The following is a 16,186-nucleotide window of genomic DNA, read 5'->3' as shown; positions in this document are numbered from 1 at the left end:
ATTAAGTCTTAAAAATTTTATTTTATTTTGTATGTTTTCTAAAAACATACGCACATACAAACATATATATATATTCATATATATATATGTGAGACTTCTGATAAAGTCATTCACAGGTATGCTACCTGTGGAGGTCAGAAGAGGGTGTCATATTTCCTGGAAATGAAGATAAGGATGGTTTTGATCCACCTGTTATTCCTGGGAAATGATCTTAGGTTCTTTGCAAGAGCTTAAGTATCAACTATCTTTAACTAGAAGCCATAATCCCAGATCCAGCGCTTAATGTTTATGAAGATAAAACGATTCCACAGTAAATTAACACAAATCATATGCTGTTGAACTTTTATGATAAGTAACATCTTTCAAGGGAACTATTGTGAGGAAGTTATTTTCCCTCAAAGTATATGTGTTTACATGTCTAATCAGGAAATTTGAATGCCTGGCCAAGCTCACTACTAGGATGCATGTATCTAGATGACCACACTCATTACTTTGATTTTCATTTTTGGTAATATACTGAGTGTTTATTTTAGAGCAAAGGACATACTGCCCAGAAACTCAGTGAAAATTAATCAGAAACCATTCATACCAAAGAACAGTTTATGGTGAGAGTAGACATTTTGCAGAAGACCTTTTAATCTTGGAGAAAAACATAAGCACTGCTCTACAGCCAGCTGACAATATGACTTCATGTGAGAAAACAGTACAGCCTAATCATTGCTGTGCAGTGTTGTTAATGAGTTGGATGGAGCACTGCTTGCATGGATCCTCAGCCTACAGAACTCAAGTGGTAAACAATAGCAAGCTGAGCAGGAGGCATTAGGTTTGGCAAAAACACTACCCTGTGTAAATGAAAATAAGTTCTCTAGACTCACTGCTGACCATGTAGGATGCTTCAAACAACTAGGAAAAGGTAATTTGGAAGAAGTAGAACAATACCATTGATAGGAGAAGAAAATTAATAAAATAAAATTACAGCTTGTATTTTCTGTTTGCACCTACAACATAAGGAACAAATAAGTATAACACGCCATAAATCACAAAAATAACTATGCAAATATAGTCTGTAGACTGTAGTTCTACACAGAAACAAAGTAAGGATTCCAACATTTAATATAATCAATAAATAATAATATTTAATTCTGTGGTAAAATGTTGTCAATTTAACTTTTAGTTACATATTATTAAAATTTTTAGTATTTGGCAATGAATATGAGTATTATATATATAAATTTTGTATTAAACAAAAATGCTTACTTTTTAAAATGAAAATTAAAGTGTATATACATTCAATTTTCTAAGTTTGATTAATCTTGCGTCACTGAATACAGTCATAATTTTTTTCAAAGTTACTTATCCATAAGTGTGAAATACTGCTTTTATATATTATAAAATATTAAATTCATGCTCCGTATTGTAGGAAATATTGAAAAGTGGGTGCTTTAGTACAATGAATGAAAATAAATACATGTCACTTATAGAAAAATGTTCTGATATATAACTAGCAATGTTTAAAAGTAAAATTGAGTATAGAATGATATGAGGCTGAGGAAGAAAACAAAGATCAGAACCAGGGGAGTTATTCACTTTTCAGTAAATTCAGATTTCCATGAGCTTCCCAAGTTTATATTTCGGAGAGGAACATCAACTATGGCACCCAGCATCCATTCTGCTAACAGATAGAATGGTCCCCACTTCCAAGGCTGGAAGGCTTGTCCTAGTTGTCCTCCTGTGTGAGAAGATATTTAGGACTGCTGTTTAATAATAAACACATTTACCTATCTTATGTCTATGTCACTTTGCAACTATAACTGACCTTCCTGAGTCCCTTTGAGGTCAGCCAGAAATGGTAGTCTCTGGCATTTAGTACCTTATCTTAAAACAGCAGGGAACTATGTAAAGGATTAATTGCTAGAGCCCTTTCCCTCTAATCCAGATACTTCTCACTTGTCAGTCTAGGGAGAATTTTAGATCATTAAATTTCTGGTGAATGAGAAGACAGTCATGTTCTCAGAAGGAAAAACTTTTATATAGGCAAATTTGGATTAAGTTTACATAAATTCATATACAGAATCATGCATTCATACATTTCCATTCTAAGAAGTTGGACCAAATATACATACTTCTCTTTTAATAACATACGTATAAACACCCATCCATACCTTCATGTGTACATGGAATAAAAGATCAAGAACTAATGCAGAAAGAACTCACTCATTATGCATGAAAAATGGTCTTCATTCTTTGTTGCATAGAGATAGTAAAAGAATCTACTCTTTTACTGCTGACATAATTAAAAGCAAGTCCAAGAAGAAAGATTTGTTCTCTTTGTAAGACTAAGCTTGCCTTACTATTAAAAAGACCTGAAAAGCTCAAGAAAAATAAAGACCCAAATGTGGATGCTTCAGTCCATCTTAGAAGGGGGAACAAAATCAAGGAAGAATTACATGTAAAAAGAGTGGAGCAGAGACTGAAGGAAAGGACATTCAGAGACTGCGCCACCTGAGGATCCATCCCACATACAACCACCAAACCCAGTTACTATTGCTGATGCCAAGAAATGCTTGCTGACAGGAGACTGGTATGGATGTCTCCTGAAAGGCTCTGCCAGAGCGCTAATGATACAGATTAGGATGCTTCCAGCTAACCATCAGGCTGAGCATGGAAACCCCAACAGAGGAGTTAGAAAAAGGACTGAGGGAGCTGAAGGGGTTTTCAACAACATAGAAAGAACAAGACTATCAACCATCTAGACCTTCCAGAGCTTCCAGGGACTAAACCACCAACCAAAGAGTACATATGGAGGGACCCATGGCTCCAGCCGCATATGTAGGAGAGGATGGCATTGTCAGGCATCAATAGGAGGAGAAGTGCATGATCCTGTGAAGGCTCATTTTTTCAATGTAGGGGAATGCCAGGGTGTTGAGGTGGGAGTGGGTGGTGGGAGGGAGAACATCCTCATAGGATCGGGGGAAAGGGAGGGGAGAAGAGGGGACTGGGAAACAGGATAATACTTGAAATCTAAATACATAAAATACCTGAGAAAGAGAGAGAGCGAGAGAGCGAGAGAGCGAGAGAGCGAGAGAGCGAGAGAGCGAGAGAGCGAGAGAGCGAGAGAGCGAGAGAGCGAGCGAGCGAGAGAGAGAGCGAGCGAGAGAGAGAGAGAGAGAGAGAGCTGTTCAGTTGCATGGTAAGGGGAAAGCCTGCCTGCTCCTTTGCTCTCTCTTTAACTCTTTTTTTCTTTTTTTATGCTTTTCTGCATTCTGTATATTGCTCCCTTAGTTTTTATATTTTCTAATACTTTTTACCTTATTCCACTTTGCATTATCCTTTTAATCTTGCGCTCTCCTCCTGCTCTAAGAACCCTCTTGCTCCTTATCCCTTATTATCAATGATTTCTCTCCAATTTTTTTATTTACATTTCAAATGTTATCTCTTCTTCCGGTTTTCACTCCAGAAACCTGTTATCTTCCCCCGCTTCTATGGTGGTGCCTCCCCCACCCACCTCCCCACACTGATATTTACCTACACTGGGGCATCGATCTTTGGCAAGACCAAGGGCCTCTCCTCACAGTGTTGTTGGAAAAGGCCTTCCTCTGCTACATATGTGGCTGGAGCTATAGGTCTGTCCCTGTGTACTCTTGAGATGGGGGTTTATTCCCTGGGAGTAGTGGAGGTCTGGTTTGTTGATATTGTTGTTCCTCTTATGGGGTTGTAAACCACTTCAGCTACTTCAGTCCTTTCTCTAACTCCTCCATCTGGGACCCCGTTCTTAGTTCAATGGTTGGCTGGAAGCATAGCCTTTGTTCTTGTTAGGCTATGGCAGAGCCTCTCAGGAGATAGTTAAATCAGGATCCTGTCAACATGAACTTCTTGGCACACAATATTGTCTTGGTTTGGTGGTTTTATATGATATGGATCCCCAGGTGGGGGAGTCTCTGGATGGCCTTTCCTCCAGTCTCTGCTCCACACATTGTCTTTATTTCCTCCTGTGAGTATTTTTGCTTCCCCTTCTAAGAAGGACTTGACAAAGGAACTAAAAACATCCAGTGGAAAAAAGACCACATTTTCAAGAAATGGTGCTGGTTAAACTGGAGGTCAGCAGGTAGAAGCATGCAAATTGATCCATTCTTATCTCTTTGTACAAATCTCAAGTTCAAGTGGATCAAGGACCTCCACCTAACCAGATACACTGAAACTAATAGAAGAGAAAGTAGGGAAGTGCCTCAAACACACAGGCACAGGGGAAATTTTCCTGAACAGAATACGAATGGCTTATGCTCTGAGATCAGGAATCAACAAATGGGACCTCATAAAATTGGAAAGCTTCTGTAAGGCAAAGGACACTCTCATTAGGACAAAACGGCAACCAACAAATTGGGAAAAGGTCTTTACTAATCCTACATCCAATAGAGGGCTATTATCCAATATATACAAAGAACCCAAGAAGTTAGAAGCCAGAGAATCAAATAACTCTATATATAAAATGGGGCAGAGAGAGAAACACAGAATTCTCAACTGCATAATATCAAATGGCTGAGAAGTACCTAAAGAAATGTTCAACATCCTTAGTCATCAAGGAAATGCAAACTAAAACAACCCTGAGATTCCACCTCACACCATTTAAAATTCCTGAGTTCAAAAACTCAGGTGACAGGAGTTGCTGGTGACGATATAGAAAAAGTAGAACACTCCTCCATTGATGGTGGAATTACAAGATGGTACAACCACTCTAGAAAGCAGTCTGTTGGTTCCTCAGACAAATGGGCATAGTACTACCTGAGGACCCAGCTATATCACTCCTGGATATATACCTAAAAGATGGCCCAACATATAACAAGGAAACATTCTCCACTGTGTTCATAGCAGCCTTATTTATAATAGCCAGAAGCTATGGAAGAATGGATCCAGAAAATGTGGTAATTTACATACTAGAGTACAACTCAGCTATTAAAAACAATGACGTCATGAAATTCTTTGGCTAATGGATGAAAATAAAAATATCCTGAGTAAGGCAACCCAATCACAAAAGAACAAACTGGTATGCACACTCACTGATAAGTGGATATTAGCCCAAATCTTGTAATACCCATGATACAATTCAGAGACTACATGAAGCTCAAGAAAAAGAAAGATCAAAGTTTGAATGTTTCTCTCCAATTTTATATCTGGCAATGTGAGCTCTTCTAGTCTTTTGTACCTTTTGTAGGTGAATAGATCACAAGGTTTTTCCAAGCATTCCCATCCTTACCCCCCTCTGTTTTTGTTGTTTTGTTTTGTTTTATAAAAGTTCACTGAAAGTTCAAACATAAATTGAATAAGATGTTTACAATAGAGAATGTTTATGTGCATATCCATCAAGATTAGTCATCTTGGTAAACATCTGTCATCTGTCCCAGTTCTACAGGTTCATGGGGAGCTAAAAAACCACTGAAGCTTTGTATAGATAAACTAAGTCACTATTTTGTCTTCAGTCCTTGCACCTATCACAAATCATTTGTTCCCTTTTTACGACCTTTGATCTTTACAACCTCTTGGAATGTGCTCTGTATTGCAGAATCCTGCTTACTTTCTCAGATGCAACTAACTTATGACACTTGAAGACTGTCAGAGTTCGCAATGCAGTTTTGACATCAGAAAGGATTTATTAGCAGTTCTTTTATAAAACCCCTTAATAATTACTAATATAATTTAAGGAACTCTTATAGGACCATCATTAAGAATTAAGAAATCATCTCTCTGTATATATATCGCATCACTACAAGACATTGCATCATCACTGTTCTGCAGAAATCTACTTGAATATATATATATATATATATATTATAAGTATGAATCAAGTAGATTATATAATACAGAAAAAGCACATTAATGGCAAAAATCTTTCTTAAAATGAAATCTCCTATGCCTTGCTGGCAGGAGCAAATTAAGTGTAATTTTTTTTTTATTAACTTGAGTATTTCTTATATACATTTCGAGTGTTATTCCCTTTCCAAGTTTCCGGGCAAACATCCCCCTCCCCCCTCCCCTTTCTTATCGGTGTTCCCCTCCCCACCCTCCCCCCATTGTCCCCCTCCCCCCAACAGTCTAGTTCACTGGGGGTTCAGTCTTAGCAGGACCCAGGGCTTCCCCTTCCACTGGTGCTCTTACTGGGATATTCATTGCTACCTATGAGGTCAGAGTCCAGGGTCAGTCCATGTATAGTCTTTAGGTAGTGGCTTAGTCCCTGGAAGCTCTGGTTGCTTGGCATTGTTGTACATCTGGGGTCTCGAGCCCCTTCAAGCTCTTCCAGTTCTTTCTCTGATTCCTTCAACGGGGGTCCTATTCTCAGTTCAGTGGTTTGCTGCTGGCATTCGCCTCTGTATTTGCTGTATTCTGGCTGTGTCTCTCAGGAGCGATCTACATCCGGCTCCTGTCGGTCTGCACTTCTTTGCTTCATCCATCTTGTCTAATTAGATGGCTGTGTATGCGTGGGCCACATGTGGGGCAGGCTCTGAATGGGTGTTCCTTCAGTCTCTGTTTTAATCTTTGCCTCTCTCTTCCCTGCCAAGAGTATTCTTGTTCCCCTTTTAAAGAAGGAGTGAACCATTCACATTTTGATCATCTGTCTTGAGTTTCATTTGTTCTAGGTATCTAGGGTAATTCAAGCATTTGGGCTAATAGCCACTTATCAGTGAGTGCATACCATGTATGTCTTTCTGTGTTTAGGTTAGCTCACTCAAGATGATATTTTCCAGTTCCAGCCATTTGCCTACGAATTTCATAAAGTCGTTGTTTTTGAAAGCTGAGTAATATTCCATTGTGTAGATGTACCACATTTTCTGTATCCATTCCTCTGTTTAAGGGCATCTGGGTTCTTTCCAGCTTCTGGCTATTATAAATAAGGCTGCAATGAACATAGTGGAGCACATGTCTTTTTTATATGTTGGGGCATCTTTTGGGTATATGCCCAAGAGAGGTATAGCTGGATCCTCAGGCAGTTCAATGTCCAATTTTCTAAGGAACCTCCAGACTGATTTCCAGAATGGTTGTACCAGTTTGCAATCCCACCAACAATGGAGGAGTGTTCCTCTTTCTCCACATCCTCGCCAGCATCTGTTGTCCCCTGAGTTTTTGATCTTAGCCATTCTCACTGGTGTGAGGTGAAATCTCAGGGTTGTTTTGATTTGCATTTCCCTTATGACTAACGATGTTGAACATTTCTTTAGGTGTTTCTCCGCCATTTGGCATTCCTCAGCTGTGAATTCTTTGTTTAGCTCTGAGCCCCATTTTTTAATAGGGTTATTTGTTTCCCTGTGGTCTAACTTCTTGAGTTCTTTGTATATTTTGGATATAAGGCCTCTATCTGTTGTAGGATTGGTAAAGATCTTTTCCCAATCTGTTGGTTGCCGTTTTGTCCTAACCACAGTGTCCTTTGCCTTACAGAAGCTTTGCAGTTTTATGAGATCCCATTTGTCAATTCTTGATCTTAGAGCGTAAGCCATTGGTGTTTTGTTCAGGAAATTTTTTCCAGTGCCCATGTGTTCCAGATGCTTCCCTAGTTTTTCTTCTATTAGTTTGAGTGTGTCTGCTTTGATGTGGAGGTCCTTGATCCACTTGGACTTAAGCTTTGTACAGGGTGATAAGCATGGATCGATCTGCATTCTTCTACATGTTGACCTCCAGTTGAACCAGCACCATTTGTTGAAAATGCTATCTTTTTTCCATTGGATGGTTTTGGCTCCTTTGTCAAAAATCAAGTGACCATATGTGTGTGGGTTCATTTCTGGGTCTTCAATTCTATTCCATTGGTCTATCTGTCTGTCTCTGTACCAATACCATGCAGTTTTTATCACTATTGCTCTGTAATACTGCTTGAGTTCAGGGATAGTGATTCCCCCTGAAGTCCTTTCATTGTTGAGGATAGCTTTAGCTATCCTGGGTTTTTTGTTATTCTAGATGAATTTGCAAATTGTTCTGTCTAACTCTTTGAAGAATTGGATTGGTATTTTGATGGGGATTGCATTGAATCTGTAGATTGCTTTTGGTAATATGGCCATTTTTACTATATTAATCCTGCCAATCCATGAGCATGGGAGATCTTTCCATCTTCTGAGGTCTTCTTCAATTTCCTTCTTCAGTGTCTTGAAGATCTTATTGTACAGATCTTTTACTTGCTTTGTTAAAGTCACTCCGAGGTACTTTATATTATTTGGGTCTATTATGAAGGGTGTCGTTTCCCTAATTTCTTTCTCGGCTTGTTTCTCTTTTGTATAGTGGAAGGCAACTGATTTATTTGAGTTAATTTTATACCCAGCCACTTTGCTGAAGTTGTTTATCAGCTTTAGTAGTTCTCTGGTGGAACTTTTGGGATCACTTAAATATACTATCATATCATCTGCAAATAGTGATATTTTGACTTCTTCTTTTCCGATCTGTATCCCCTTGACATCCTTTTGTTGTCTGATTGCTCTGGCTAGAACATCAAGAACTATATTGAATAAGTAGGGAGAGAGTGGGCAGCCTTGTCTAGTCCCTGATTTTAGTGGGATTGCTTCAAGTTTCTCTCCATTTAGTTTAATTTTAGCAACTGGTTTGCTATATATGGCTTTTACCATGTTCAGGTATGGGCCTTGAATTCCTATTCTTTCCAGGACTTTTATCATGAAGGGGTGTTGAATTTTGTCAAATGCTTTCTCAGCATCTAATGAAATGATCATGTGGTTTTGTTCTTTCAGTTTGTTTATATAATGGATCATTTTGATGGTTTTCCGTATATTAAACCATCCCTGCATGCCTGGGATGAAGCCTACTTGATCATGGTGGATGATTGTTTTGATGTGCTCTTGGATTCAGTTTGCCAGAATTTTGTTGAGTATTTTTGCGTCGATATTCATAAGGGAAATTGGTCTGAAGTTCTCTTTCTTTGTTGTGTCGTTGTGTGGTTTAGGTATAAGAGTAATTGTGGCTTCGTAGAAGGTATTCGGTAGTGATCCATCTGTTTCAATTTTGTGGAATAGTTTGGATAATATTGGTATGAGGTCTTCTATGAAGGTTTGATAGAATTCTGCACTAAACCCGTCTGGACCTGGGCTCTTTTTGGTTGGGAGACCTTTAATGACTGCTTCTATTTCCTTAGGAGTTATGGGGTTGTTTAACTGGTTTATCTGTTCCTGATTTAACTTCGGTACCTGGTATCTGTCTAGGAAATTGTCCATTTCCCTAAGATTTTCAAGTTTTGTTGAATATAGGTTTTTGTAGTAAGATCTGATGATTTTTTGAATTTCCTTTCAATCTGTTGTTATGTCTCCCTTTTCATTTCTGATTTTGTTAATTTGGACGCACTCTCTGTGTCCTCTCGTTAATCTGGCTAAGGGTTTATCTATCTTGTTGATTTTCTCAAAGAACCAACTTTTGGTTCTGTTGATTCTTTCTATGGTCCTTTTTGTTTCTACTTGGTTGATTTCAGCTCTGAGTTTGATTATTTCCTGCCTTCTACTCCTCCTGGGTGTATGTGCTTCTTTTTGTTCTAGAGCTTTTAGGTGTGCTGTCAAGCTGCTGACATATGCTCTTTCCTGTTTCTTTCTGCAGGCACTCAGCGCTATGAGTTTTCCTCTTAGCACAGCTTTCATTGTGTCCCATAAGTTTGGGTATGTTGTACCTTCATTTTCATTAAATTCTAAAAAGTTTTTAATTTCTTTCTTTATTTCTTCCTTGACCAGGTTATTATTGAGTAGAGCATTGTTCAATTTCCAAGTATATGTGGACATTCTTCCTTGATTGTTATTGAAGACCAGTTTTAGGCCCTGGTGGTCCGATAGCACGCATGGGATTATTTCTATCTTTCTGTACCTGTTGAGGCCCGTTTTTTGACCGATTATATGGTCAATTTTGGAGAAAGTACCATGAGGAGCTGAGAAGAAGGTATATCCTTTTGCTTTAGGATAGAATGTTCTATAAATATGCGTTAGGTCCATTTGGCTCATGACTTCTCTTAGTCTGTCTACATCTCTGTTTAATTTCTGTTTCCATGATCTGTCCATTGATGAGAGTGGGGTGTTGAAATCTCCCACTATTATTGTTTGAGGTCCAATGTGTGTTTTGAGCTTTAGTAAGGTTTCTTTTACATATGTAGGTGCCCTTGTATTTGGGGCATAGATATTTAGGATTGAGAGTTCATCTTGGTGGATTTTTCCTTTGATGAATATGAAGTGTCCTTCCTTATCTTTTTTGATGACTTTTAGGTGAAAATTGATTTTACTTGACATTAGAATGGCTACTCCAGCTTGCTTCTTCTGACCATTTGCTTGGAAAGTTGTTTTCCAGCCTTTCACTCTGAGGTATTGTCTGTCTTTGTCTCTGAGGTGTGTTTCCTGTAGGCAACAGAATGCAGGGTCCTCGTTGCGTATCCAGTTTGTTAATCTATTTCTTTTTATTGGGGAGTTGAGGCCATTGATGTTGAGAGATATTAAGGAATAGTGGTTATTGCTTCCCGTTATATTCATATTTGGAGGTGAGGTTATGTTTGTGTGCTTTCATTCTCTTTGTTTTGTTGCCAAGATGATTAGTTTCTTGCTTCTTCTAGGGTATAGCTTGCCTCCTTATGTTGGGCTTTACCATTTATTATCCTTTGTAGTGCTGGATTTGTAGAAAGATATTGTGTAAATTTGGTTTTGTCATGGAATATCTTGGTTTCTCCATCTATGTTAATTGAGAGTTTTGCAGGATACAGTAACCTGGGCTGGCATTTGTGTTCTCTTAGGGTCTGTATGACATCAGTCCAGGATCTTCTGGCCTTCATAGTTTCTGGCGAGAAGTCTGGTGTGATTCTGATAGGTCTGCCTTTATATGTTACTTGACCTTTTTCCCTTACTGCTTTTAATATTCTTTCTTTATTTTGTGCATTTGGTGTTTTGACTATTATGTGACAGGAGGTGTTTCTTTTCTGGTCCAATCTATTTGGAGTTCTGTAGGCATCTTGTATGCCTATGGGTATCTCTTTTTTTAGGTTAGGGAAGTTTTCTTCTATGATTTTGTTGAAGATATTTACTGGTCCTTTGAGCTGGGAGTCTTCACTCTCTTCTATACCTATTATCCTTAGGTTTGATCTTCTCATTGAGTCCTGGATTTCCTGTATGTTTTGGACCAGTAGCTTTTTCCGCTTTACATTATCTTTGACAGTTGAGTCAATGATTTCTATGGAATCTTCTGCTCCTGAGATTCTCTCTTCCATCTCTTGAATTCTGTTGGTGAGGCTTGTATCTACAGCTCTTTGTCTCTTCTTTTGGTTTTCTATATCCAGGGTTGTTTCCATGTGTTCTTTCTTGATTGCTTCTATTTCCATTTTTAATTCCTTCAACTGTTCGATTGTGTTTTTCTGGAATTCTTTCAGGGATTTTTGCGATTCCTCTCTGTAGGCTTCTACTTGTTTATTAATGTTTTTCTGTGTTTCCCTAAGTGTGTTCATGTCTTTCTTGAAGTCCTCCAGCATCATGATCAAATATGATTTTGAAACTAGATCTTGCTTTTCTGGTGTGTTTGGATATTCCATGTTTGTTTTGGTGGGAGAATTGGGCTCCGATGTTGGCATGTAGTCTTGGTTTCTGTTGCATGGGTTCCTGCGCTTGCCTCTCGCCATCAGATTATCTCTAGTGTTACTGTGTTCTGCTATTTCTGACAGTGGCTAGACTGTCCTATAAGCCTGTGTGTCAGGAGTGCTGTAGACCTGTTTTCCTCTCTTTCATTCAGTTATGGGGACAGAGTGTTCTGCTTTCGGGCGTGTAGTTTTTCCTCTCTACAGGTCTTCAGCTGTTCTTGTGGGCCTGTGTCTTGAGTTCACCAGGCAGCTTTCTTGCAGCAGACAAGTTGGTCTTACCTGTGGTCCCGAGGCTCAAGTTTGCTCGCGGGGTGCTGAAGGTGGCAGCAACCAGGAAGACCTATGCCGCCCCTTCCGGGAGCTTCAGTGCACCAGGGTTCCAGATGGCCTTTGGTGTTTTCCTCTGGTGTCCTAGATGTATGTACAGAGAGCAGTCTCTTCTGGTTTCCCAGGCTTGTCTGCCTCTCTGAAGGTTCAGCTCTCCCTCCCACGGGATTTGGGTGCAGAGAACTGTTTATCCGGTCTGTTTCCCTCAGGTTCCGGTGGTGTCTCAGGCAGGGGTCCTGCTGCTCCTGGGCCCTCCCCCACAGGAGCCCAGAGGCCTTATACAGTTTCCTCTTGGGCCAGGGATGTGGGCAGGGGTGGGCAGTGTTGGTGGTCTCTTCCGCTCTGCAGCCTCAGGAGTGCCCACCTGATCAGGCGGTGAGGTGTCTTTCCCACAGGGTCTGGGAGCAGAGAGCTGCTGCGGGCCCGGGATCCGCGGGCGTGGGACCTCTGGCAAACACAGGATGTGCCCGGTCCTAGATGAACTCTGCCTCTGTGTGTCTCGATCTCACCAGGCAGCTCTCTTGCAGTAGACAAGTTGGTCTTACCTGTGGTCCCGAGGCTCAAGTTTGCTCGCGGGGTGCTGCCCAAGGGCTCTCTGTGGCGGCAGCAACCAGGAAGCTTAAGTGTAAATTTTAATCCATGGCAGAACCATCTCAAGAAGATTACCTGCTCAGATTTTAGGTTCTTGGTGGCTCCTGACACACATACTCACACACACACACACACACACACACACACACACACACACACACACACACCATATTTGACAAATTAGTTGGAATAACATATTCCTGAGTAAAAATTACCATTTCAAGAAATGCTTTTGAAGAAATATTTTTCACAATTAAGCACTTTGCCATCTTATCATCTGTATACTGTCTTGGTTAGTTACACTTATTTGGGAAGACATACTCTCAACTGAGAAAAGTGCTTCCAGAACATTTGCTTGTGGGTATGACTCTTTTTCATTTTCTTGATTGATGATTGATGTGAAAGTATCTAACTAATTATGTGCTCTTTCCGAAAATACCATAAGCAAGCTAGTAAGCATCTTTCCACAATGGTGGATAATAGATAAACAAAACATTAAAGAGGGTGGAACTATCTGTATTTAGAGAAGTATGAGGAAACAATGAAAATGGATATTTTCTATCTACTGAAATGACTGGAATTTAACTTTTCAAGTCCTCCACTAACCCACGCACTGAGCCAAATACGATTATCTACTGTGGCACGTGATCAAAGTTTCTCATTGTAATCACTGTTTGTACTTTTCTTTCTCAAAATAATGGCCCATATTTATCTTTTTCTGAGCATCTTGTGGCATTTATTGTCCCCAGCTATTGTAGTGGCAACTTTCCATGAGGTTACATGATGCCTTTTCTAACGGTGCTTAGTTAATGGCATAGTCACATTTCAAGAGTCAGTGGTGGGAGACAGTGTTGCAACAAGCTACCCCCAAAAGTTCTGGTTTTCTTATTTTCCTCTTCCTGTATAATTTTCTTCTTAGCCTAGTAGCTTAGATTAAAAATATATTCCAACAAGATAGGGCTATCCTCCTTGAGAGAGCATGTTTTTCGTAGGTACAAACCCTGTGTTGAGTTTCTAGGTTACTACGGAAGGGAAAAGAAACAAATGAAGTGAACAGAATTCAAGGCAAAATTTTATAATGTTCTCTCTATTTTAGTGTCTATCACATTGTATTCTCCAATATAGTATGAATGTACCATGCATATACAGATAGTAAAGTTTTAGTCAATTATTCCAATCTTACACTTGATGCGTAGCATTGACTGTCTGATATTCAAAGATTGAAAGTCATACTTCTCATGATGTTTTAAATAGAAAGAGGTTAAAGTAGACAGGAAAGATATCTCAGTTCTTAGGAGCTCTCTCTGCACTATCAGAAGACCTGAGCTCAATTTCTAGATTAATCCATAATTGGGAGGCTCACAATTGCCTGGAATTACAACTTCAGCAGACCAAACACAGGCCTTAGGGACAGTTGCTTTCATACATGCATACCCATATGCAAACATATGCATATATGCTTATCCCCAAATATAAAATGATAAAATCATCTGGGTTAAATTTTTCTTTTTGAATTTTACTAATATAAGACTTTCAAAAGCAACATCTAACATTAAATTATATAAGTCAGATATGCAGGTATATTATATTTTCAAATATATTAATAATTATTATAGACAGGATTTCAAGGGTATTTCCCACTTTCCCTTCTATGAGACTTAGTTCCGTTTTATTCAGGGTCATAAATATGGAAATGTTTTCATTCCTCAACCTGTAAACATCCAGTTGAAACACGACCATTTGTTAAAGGTACATTCTTTTTTCCATTGTATGGTTTTGAATTATTCATTAACACTCAAGTACCCATAGTTGTATGTGTTTATTTCTGGGTCTTTGATTTGATTCTATTCAGCAATGTGTGTTTTTATACCATTACTATGCAGATTTTAAACACTAATGCTCTGAGGTACAGCTTGAAGTCAGGGATGGTGATTCCTCCAGAAAGCCAGAATGAGGTCATGTGATTTCTTCCTTACTTTCTTTCAGTTTATTTATATAGTGGGTTACATTGATGAATTTTCTTATACTGAGGCATCTGTGCATTCTTGTGATGAAGCCTACTTGATCATGATGGATGATTGTTTTGTTTTAATGTGTTCCTGGATTCAGTTTGTGAGTATTTTATTAAATATTTTTGCAATAATGTTCATAAGAGCAACTGGCCTGAAGTTCTCTTTGTTTGTGGAATCTTCGTGTTGTTTAGGTATCAGTGTGACTATGGCTTCACAAAATATGTTTGGCACTGTTCCTTCTGTTTCTAATTTGTGGATTAGTTTGAGGAGTATTGGCATTAGCTCTTCTTTGAAAGTAGTGTAGAATTCTCCACAGAAACTATCTGGCTCTAGGCATTTTTTTGATTGGAAGATTTTTAATGATTGCTTCTATTTATTTATGGGTTAAAGGGCTATTTAAATAGTTTTCCTCATCTTGATTTGATATTGGTAAATGGTATCTATCTAGAAAATTGTCCATTTTTAAAGATATTCTTTTTTGATCCAGTCATACTGGTCTTCTATAGTCTTCTTGTATGTTTAGTTATCTCTTTCTTTACGTTGGGAAAGCTTTCTTCTATGATTTTGTTGAAACTATTTTCTGGGCCTTTTACCTGGGATTCTTTACCTTCTTATTCCTATAATTTTTATTTTAGGTCTTTTCATGGAATTCAAGATTTCCTGGATGTTTTGTGTCAATTTTTTTTTTGGATTTAACATTTTCTTTGACTATTGTTTCATTTTCTTCTATTGTATTTTTTTACACCTGATATTCTTGCTTCCATCTCCTGTATTCTGTTGGTGATGCTTGCATCTGTTGTTTCTCTTTCCTTCACAGGTTTTTCCATCTCCAGGATTCCCCCAGTTTATTTATTCTTAATCAATTCTATTTCCAATTTCAGGTCTTGCATAATTCTTTTATTTCCTTCATCTATTTATTGGTATATTTTTGTATATCTTTAAGAGAATCATTTGTTTTCTTTTAAAAAGACCTTCAACTGTTTGATTATTGTTTCCTGTATTTCTATAAAGGATTTATTCATTCCCTGTTTTAAGGCCTCTATCATCTTTATAAAACTGGATTTAAGATATTTTCTTCTACTTCAGTTGTTTTAGGATGGTCAAGGCTTGTAGTAGCAGGGTAGCTGTGCTCTGAAGGGGTTATATTTCCATGGCTTTTGCTGATTGTGTTCTTTTGAAGGCCATTTGCTTTCTGGATGGCTTTTGTCCCTGGACATTGCTTTTGTAGTAGGTATTAGGAAGGGGTTAAGCTCAATAGTCTTGGTATCCAGATTTCTGATGGATATCCTTAGTCTGTATGTTTCTGAATCTGCAGGTCTGTATGGATAAGATACAAGGGGTTGGTATGACTCAGGAGCTGAAGTTCTGATGAAGGTGTACAGAGAGATGGTTGTAGAATGAAGGTCTGCCTGAGATAGCAGGCTGCTCAGGGCAGCTTGTCATGCTTAGATTGCTTTTCTGTATTTTTAAGTTAGACTATTAGGTTGCTTATTTGAAATAATTTTGATTTAAACCAATGCCTATGAATGAGTATATGCCAGTGCACTACTTACGTGCTCTAACTGAGGAAGCAAAAGTAGGCAGGCACTACATCCCCTGAAGTCAGAGTAACAGTAAGAGAACTATGAATGATCTTAACCACAGAAAAATTTACCCAATTTTACTCTATCAATAATTTTTT

Source organism: Rattus norvegicus, chromosome 2 (genome assembly GCF_021556685.1).
Source record: "Rattus norvegicus strain SHRSP/BbbUtx chromosome 2, alternate assembly SHRSP_T2T, whole genome shotgun sequence".
Taxonomy (NCBI): domain Eukaryota; kingdom Metazoa; phylum Chordata; class Mammalia; order Rodentia; family Muridae; genus Rattus; species Rattus norvegicus.
Note: the sequence above shows the minus strand (reverse complement) of the source record.